Consider the following 8,967-nt stretch of genomic DNA (forward strand, 5'->3'; position numbering starts at 1 on the left):
TGTTTCATATTTACTGCAAACAATTTGAAAATAGATTGAAAATGTCTCTCCTAAACTTGTTCTACAGTAGTTGAGATAATGGCTTTTCTTTCTCTTAACCAATAACAACGCTGAGATCTTCTCCCTTGCAAGAACTTGGTCTAAATTCAGAAGATAGGCAGCTGCAATAATAGCTGAGTTCTCACATCGATGTTTCTTTTGTTTCTGTTGCTCTTTCCTCTGGGAGCAACTCATTCAGAAGCTCTCTTGATTCTCTTGGGGTTGAGGCTGAATTCACTTCTGACCTATTCTGGCCATTTAACATGGCATATGATGAACACGGCCTACATGGCACTGCCAAACCAAACCAGCAAGTACAGTCTTTCAATGGGAAAGGGATGGCTCAAGATGGAGGATCTATAGGGCATCTTCGGCAAAGCACCAGCTTTAAATTGCCTTTGTATCTGGCAGAGACTGGAGTGGCCCTAACATCCTTCAAACCACAAACACATACTTGTGCACACTCCAGGGACAGACCCAGACCACAACAGGTCTGTGGTGACAAAAGGCCCAACTCTCTGGCAGATGTGGACACTGGCTGCTTAATCTTATTAGCCAGGGAGATCTAGCTAAAGGCAAGTTTGGGCAGAGAAGCAACAGTCAGTGAGGTAGGCGGGTATTTTTCAGGTAGTCCAGGTGCTTTAGAGATTGCAGCATGAAGCTGTAAGAAATATGCTACTCTCCCAATATCTAGTACTATTCGCTAGCTGACATTGACATTGACCAGAGGCTGGGTTTTAGGCACAGTCCGTTGGTACCTTCTTGTCATCATCAGTATATGATTATGGTGGTTTCTCAACTTAGGGTCTTGTTTGGCAACTCGTTTTCAACATAGGCACTTCTCTTTTTCAGGTAGGCACTATCACAGCCTGGCCAATCTTGTGACAGACAAACAAGTCCCCTGCTAGGAGACACATGGACTTGTGAGTCAGTTCACTAACACTTAGCCTATGGGGAATGAACTCTGGCAGACACCCACCCAGCTGGAGTCAACATTCTGTTTAAGTGGACTAAGCTCATATGATGGGGCTTTGCTGTGATGGAACACGTATGTTTTGAATGTGGTTTGATTTAAATTGAAATCTAATTTGTAATGTCTCAGGGGGTAAGCCTTTCAAGACTAAGGAGAGAAACAAGGTGGTTCATACTCTGTGTGAGGGATGGGATTCCTGCTCTGAGTGTTTCAGATTTTGGTGAGTTGTTTGTTTGTTGAAGGTGGCCTGCCTCTGGATGGTTGTTTTGTTTTGTTTTCACCTATTTTCCAAAGCAGATTGGGAAAAGTCTGCTTTTGACTAAAATATTTCTAAGAGCAAATTGCTTTTGCCAGCAGTTTATGTCCTGCTTCCACCTGGTTGCCGTGACAGCAGCTGGTATTCTTGAAGGGACATTCAGGTATTGGGTATCAAGAGATGGAAGGGAGCACTGGCAAGAAAAAATATCAAGTACTTTGTCTCAATTGTCACATTATTTTACTGCAGAAAATACAAATAAATTAATCTAACAGGCCATTGGGTTCAGTTAGAAGAAACTGTACCTGCAATAAGGACACAAGAGCTGCAGGACTGAAAGGGCTCCCTGTTGGTGAGGCTACTTGCTCCTGCTGGAGAAGCAAGGGCCTCTGCAGTCCCTGGGTCTTCCCTCCATGCCCTAGGAACAGCAGTGGGCAAATCCTTCAACTTTAAGATCTGAGAAATGGCTGATTCCATGAGAGGATTTGCCTGTGCCAAAAGGGAGCTGCAGGTGGATAGCACCGGGCATTGGGGTGCCCTAGACTGGGCTTCAGAATCATCTGGAGCATCCACAAGAAAAGCAATAAAGAAGGGTTGGAATTCATTGTTAGAATCTTCCCCTACCCTGTGTGTTTGGCTTAAACCATCTGCATGTTCACTGGGGAGTGACTTCCAGCCAGGAGGTAGCATCTCCAAGATCCATTATCTCTGCTTTGCTTCAGGACAAGAATGTCCTCACCGACCAGGCTAAAGATCTGTACCACCCAGTTCTGTATGCCACAAGTCCTGTAATGTCTGCCTCCCACAACTGAGGGCTGGAGAACAAATTAACCACCAAAACCCCCCACACCTATTGCAATAAGGGCCTTGGATAATATAAAATAAATGGTTAATATAAAATACGTTTAGTTATCCACTTACATTTTGTTTGCTTGAAGTCTTGCATTAACTCATATGATGGTGGGAGTTGAGTCAAGGGGACTTCAGTGACTGTCTTTCATGATGTTTGCTATACCAACATAGAAAGGGGCCTGTCTGGTACATCTGTGCTCTTTATTGCCTTGGAAATTGTCTGGCTCACACTGTGCCTTCGGACAAGTCCCAGATTCACCTTGGTTGTTTCCCTGAAGGTACACTAAGGTTAGATAAGAGAAGGATTTCTCAAAGCCAGGGATGCATGCTGAAGATGGATTTTAGGTTGCATAGAAGCAATAGTCTCTAGTTAAGCAATAGTCAACCAGACCTACAGTAAGAATGTCAGTCTCAGGTCAACTGCTTTTCAACCCTCAGGAGACAGCAAGCCCTCTGCCTCAGGTCGGTGCTACTTGTCTGGAACACTCTTCTAAACTTTGCTCATCTCCTTTTTTACCACAGAGAAAGCAGGGTTCAGGCCCTGGACACACACAGACACTGGGTTCTCACTGGGATTTAATATCATGGTTTAGTGTTCGTCGTGTTCATTTTTGTGGCAAGTAATATTGGTGCTTCTTTTACACAATAATGAAAAGTTTCCTTTTAAAATAAGTTTAAGCAAAAGTAGTGGGTTGACCTAAAGAACATTTTAAATTAAATATTAGTACAGATGTGAGCATGTGGAGCCTGAAATTTGGGAATCTCTGGGCCAGGTTATTCCAGCAGTTCTCCCAGCTCTGATGTTCTGGAACTTTATGAACCAAGGGTCAGTTAGTGGGAGAAAATATTTGCAAATTGCATATTCGACAGGGGACTTGTATCCAGAATAAAGAACTCTTACAACTCAGAAATAAAAAGACACACGACTCAATTAAAAATAGGCAAAATATCTGAATAGTCATCTCTCCAAAGAAGATATATACATGGCCAGTGAGCACATGAAAAGGTGGTCAATATCACTAATTACTCGGGAAATGCAAATGCAAATCAAAACCACAATGAGATAACACTTCACACCCACTAAGATGGCTATAATTTTAAAAAAGGAAAATAACAAGTGTTGTGAAAATGTGAAGAATTTGAAACCTTCATATACTGCTGGTGGAAATGTAAAATGATGCAGTCCCATTGGAAAACAGTCTGAAAGTTCCTCAAGAAGTTAATTAAACATGGACTTTATCATATGACCCAGAAATTCCATTCCTAGGTATATAGCCAAAAGAATTGGGAATACATCCATGCATAAATGTGTATGCAAATGTTCACAGCAGTGTTATGTATAACAGCAAAAACATTTCCAATAGATGAGTGGATAAAATAATATGTCTATATGATAGAATATCATTCAGCCATAAAAAGAATTACGTACTGATGCATGCTACAAAATGGATGATCCTAAAATATATTTAATAAAAGAAGCCAATCACAACGATTACCTATTGTATGATTCCATTTATATGAAATGTACACAATGGGCAAATCCATAGAGATGGAAAGCAGATTAGTGGCTAGAGGAGAGGAAATGGGAAATGTCTGCTAATAGGTATAAGGGTTTCTCTTGGGGGTGATGGAAATGTTCTAGAATATAGTGGTTGTACAACTTTATTAATATACTAAAACTTGTACACTTCCAAAGGTAAATGTTGTAATATGTGAACTATATCTAAATTTTTAAAAATACCAATAGCAAAGTGAAAACAATGAGTAAGGGCTCCTGACTGCCTATCAAATAAATGCATGTTTGGTATTAACATTGGAGAGATCCAGGAACCTGCACCCTTTGGCCTCTCTGCTTTTCTGACTTCTAAACCTTGCTTTCTAAGGCCTCCTTGATCTTGATCTCTATGATAAACTGGGAGTGGGGACAGGCATAACATACAGGACGAGGCCTCAATTCTACATTCTCAAAGATGCACAATACTGAAGGAAACATGTCTGTAAAGAACTCTGGAGAGGCTGCCTAATTTCATGGTTAAGAATATGTGTTCTGGAGTCTGGGGTTGGAATTCTGGCTTTCCACTTCATGGCTGTCACCTTGAAGGTGACTTAGGCAAGTCACCTAACGTCTCTGAGCTGCCACATCCTCTTGCATAAAATCAGCCTAATCCCAGCACACGTCTCCCCAGTATCATTATGAGGATTAAACACATATAAAGCCCTTCATATGCCCAGTGCCTGACATGATTAGCACTTTAGAAATGGTCTCCTCCAGCTGACTGGGCTGGGAGGATGGTACCACAGTGGGCAGAAAACCAGAGTGCTTGATTCAGGAGGTTCTAGTCCTTTCTCTGTTGCTTACTAGTTGTGCTTGGGCAATCACCTCCCCTCACTGATCCTCAGTTTCTTCATCTGTAAAATGGAACACTCAGCCTGCTTTTCACCAATGCCAGCCTGCCTCTGGAGTTTTGTTAATGAGGAAAAAGGGCTTGCCTGGCTTTGGTAAAGGGGGTTTCTGTTTCAAGAAAGCTAGACTCCATATGCCTAAAAGTGGTATCTCCTGGGCCAGAATCTGATCTTTTCCAGCTACAGTCTGTCCAGTGAATTCTGGCATGGCTGAAATGCTCAAGTAAGGGCTCCCTTACCCAAGGAAGCTCTCTTATCTGTGATCTTGGGCATGATCTTGGCTTGCTTATCTGTTCGGAGAGGAGCCTGGGCTAGATGGTGTCTAGGGTCCTTCCAGCTCAGGCTTCAGTAATTCCTCTCTGGCGAGCCCCCATTCCTTACTGCCTCTGCTCTTCTGGATGGGAAGAGCAGACCAAAGGAACAGCAAAGCTTCTCCATTGCAGCCTTGTTGCTTGTTTTTGTTTCTAATCTGTGACGAGGAGCACACTTATGCACCTCTCATCTGGGCATCACCACTTTTCCCAGCCCCTAAAGTAGTGAAACTTCTACACTATTGTAGAAGAGTGTCTGGGGCCCTGTTCAAAGTGCTTTCAGAAAAAAAAGTGGTCCCTAGATGAGGTGAGTGTTGTGGGAGGTTGACCTAAATATGATTTGATTTGTGAGTCCCTCCTTCTTGCCTGCAGGCAGGTCCAAAGGGAGCTCTTTCTTTAAAATGGTTTATTGTGGTAAAACATACATAACATTTTACTATTAGGATGGTGCAAAAGTCATTGTGATCTTTGCAGTTACTTTCAAATGACAAAAACTGCAACTACTTTTGCACCAACCTAATATTTTTAGCCATTTTTTTGGCATACAGGTCAGTGGCATAAGTGCCTTCACGTTGTTGTGCAACCATCACCACCATCCATCACCAGAAATCTTCATATTTCCAAACTGAAATTCTGTCCCCATTAAACACTAACTCCCCTTCCCCCGTTCCCCAGCCCATGGCACCCGTCATTCTACTTTCCTTCTCTATGAATTTGACAGCCCTTTGGACCTCCTATGAGTGAAATCACACAGGATTTATCCCTTTGTGACTGGCTCATTTCACTTAGCATAATGTCCTCAAGCATCATCCATGGTGTAGCATGTGTCAGGAATGTCCTTCCTTTTTAAGACTGAATAGTATTCCATGTATGGATATACCACATTTTGTTTATCCAGTTATCTGTTGATGGACATTTGGCTCTCCTCTGCAGCCTTCCCAAGTGAGGCTCTTTTATATAAGGAGTCTGGTGGTGGGGGGAGAGAGAGCAGGTATAGGTAAGAGAAGAAAGGGAAGTAGGGCACCAGCCCACCCAAGTGCTCATCTCCCTTTCCCTGCCTGTCACCCCTGTTCTGAAGCTTTGCCTTCACTGGGGAGGAAGGAAGCAGAGAGGCTCTTGGGAAAGAAGGATGGCGGGCTAAGAAGTCAGAAGCCCTTCACACCTTTCTCTCCAACCAGGCAGCAGCAACTCCCTGTTAGTCTTATTGAAAGATAGCTGCTGTGCTCCTCCCCATCCTAGAAGCGATTCCACAAAAACTCACCCTTCAAGCCTTGATCTGAGAAGCTTTGAGGAGAGTGATTTGCCTGTTAATCACAGAGCAACTTGGTGGGGACAGGAAGGCTTCCGCATGCATGTCTTTGCAAAGGTCTTTAGTGCTTAGCAAGCTGATACTGAGGCAGGAATGATGAGAACAACCGTTCCCAATGTCAGTGCATGTTAAGTACAATTGCAGCCATTACAAAATATGCAGTGGACTTTGAAAGTGACACCTGTTGGCCAAGTCGGAAATAGCCAATTACATATCAGCTTTTATTGAAACACAACCTCCTTGAAAACTATTTGCCCAGGATCTTGAATGCATATATATGTTTGTGGAGTTGTAAAATTCCCCTCACTTTTAATCTCCCTGTCCCTGTTCAGCACAATGCCCTGGCTGCCATATTTGCATCCCCAGTTTAGGGGTCTTCTGAAGCATTTGCGGACAATCCCCAAGTGAAACAAATATTCTGTCACCATGCTGTCATGTGCCCCTGTGATCACTTTTCCCTCACTGAAAACAGATGGAGAAATGGTGACTCAGAGGACCCAGGGTTACAACCCATGTTTTTGTACAGCACAATTATTCCACCTTGAATATTTCAGTTCATGAACTGTGAGTGGCATGAGTATTCACTGGATGGGTTCAAATCCAGGCTTGAACTGCTCATTTTCTGATAAAACCGTTAGTGTTGAGAGTTCTTTTATCTCTCAGAGCCCCCACATGGAGTTCCTCAGGTTAATCATACTTGAAAAAAAAGGGTCCAAGACACAGATTTGGCAAATCTAGGCTGGGCATTGCTTCTGTGGAAAAAAGAAAGAAAGAAAGAAAGAAAAATGTTTCTTCAGAGGAAGTGATCAACATGCCCATCAACTACTCCCATGGCTAGTGGTCTAGATGCTTCTGTCTCCTGCAGGGAAGGACTAGAAGTGGGGAGATGTACTAAGGGCCAGAGAGCAGAAATCCAGGTCTCAGAGTGTGCTCTGTGAGGAAGTGGACCATTTAATTCAGTACCATTTCCTGAGACCCTCAGGAAATGGGCTCAGCACCGTGTTGGAGACTGTGGGAGACAAGGCCACCATGATGTACTGAATGGAGATTGGAAAATAGGCACTCCAGTGCCATAATAGGCCCCAGATAGCCCAAAGATGGCGAAAGGACACCTGAAGATTTGATTCAGGAGTGCCCTTTGAGGCAATCCACTTTAATTCTTTCTAGCCCAGTGCCAGCACAGGACAGGGCTGACTGGCATGACTGTGACCTGCTGTTGGGAGTCTCCTCTGGAGACAAGGGAGCCAGCCCCACCCTGTGCCTTACCTCTCCCCGACACCATGCCTCCTGCCCAGGACCGTTTTTATGAACACCCTAGGAGCAGGAAATGAGATGGCATGAGACAGCAATTCTACAAAGTGGTCTTTTTCTCCTGGCCACTCTCTAGAGAGGCTGGCGGGGTGAGGGGAGAGGAAATGCAATTTCAATTGCTCCTGAGAGTCATGTAAGAAATTTAAGACTATTGGGAAGTGCTGGGGAGGAGGTTACTGGTTGAATGGTCGAGGTAGGGAAGGGGGTCCTTAAATGGAGCAAAAAACACCCTGTTAAGTTAAAATGTAAATACTAACCTTTGCATTAATAAACTCTCAATGAAATGAATAATTTAGTCCACTGGCGCCTTTTGTTTTAATCCTGAGTGGAAAGACTGTGGCAGATCTTAACAAATGGCCCCCAGTGACTTCCTCTGTGGCCAGGACATGCCCCAAATGGTGGGCTCTGCCCCCACCCAAGCCTGCTGCATTCCCAATTAACACTTTTCAAAATGAAATTTAGGGTGCTTTTCTTCCTTCTTCCTAATGAGGTTTCTTCCTTCCCTGCTGTCTCGCTACAAAGCTTGATTCTGTCTGAGTGTGTTCATATGGTGCTCTAGTGCGTTATCTGACCTTGATTGGTGTTTGGGGAGCCAGTTAAATAGATTACATGGGGGTTACCTTGGCAACTGTCTTCACTGATTTAGCAATGCGGTTCATTCTTGGACACAGGACTCTCGGCAACTCTGCGATCCCACTGCTGTGCGTTAATCATTAACACCAAGTTGGACATCGGCTCTGCCAGGCAGCAGCCAGGAGCAAGGCTGGGGACTAGCTGGACAGAGCCTGCCTTGAAGTCTTTTTAGCTGTGACTAAGGAGGTCACCACATGGATCCCTAAGTGTGGGGCCACAGGAGAAGGCGATGGCAAGGCTCCATCCTGAGGTCTGTCTGTCCCTTTTCCCACAGTGTTAAAAGGAGTTGAGAGATCACTTGGCTTGGTCCATTGGGTTACAGATGGGCTTGCTGTGGGGATGCTATGCTCTTCTTCCATCAGCTGGCAAGGTAGCCATGCTAGCTGTGACCCATGGTCAGTTGGTACCTCCTCTGGCCCCATAGGGCTGCATGAAAGCAAAAACAGGCTCTGAGGCATGGAGGCTCTGGCCCCTTGCTCACTGTGTGACTTTGGGTAAGTCACCTCACCTCCCAGAGTCTTGATTTTCTTTTCCATATATAACATGGGAAATCAGTAGTGCCTTCCTTCTAGCACTGGTGAGGAGACATAAAGCAGCTGATGCAGAAGAGGCACTCAACCAATGCTGATGGTTATTATTACCTGGCTCCGTGGCTAACCGAGTGAGCTCCTAGTCATTGTGTATTAGATTAAGTTATTTAATCTGAAGCCAAAACTCACCCTCTGTCAAAATAATAATTACATCTCTTTTATGGGTGAGGCTGACTCTGGCTAAGTAGTTCAGGTTGCACGCTGGTCAGAGCAAAGCCAGCATCAGAATTCAAGTCAAGCTCATCCTTGTCTGGGGCTTCAGAGCTGCATCTACCTGGGAACAATCAGGT

The sequence above is a fragment of the Pongo pygmaeus genome, chromosome X (genome assembly GCF_028885625.2).
Source record: "Pongo pygmaeus isolate AG05252 chromosome X, NHGRI_mPonPyg2-v2.0_pri, whole genome shotgun sequence".
NCBI lineage: Eukaryota > Metazoa > Chordata > Mammalia > Primates > Hominidae > Pongo > Pongo pygmaeus.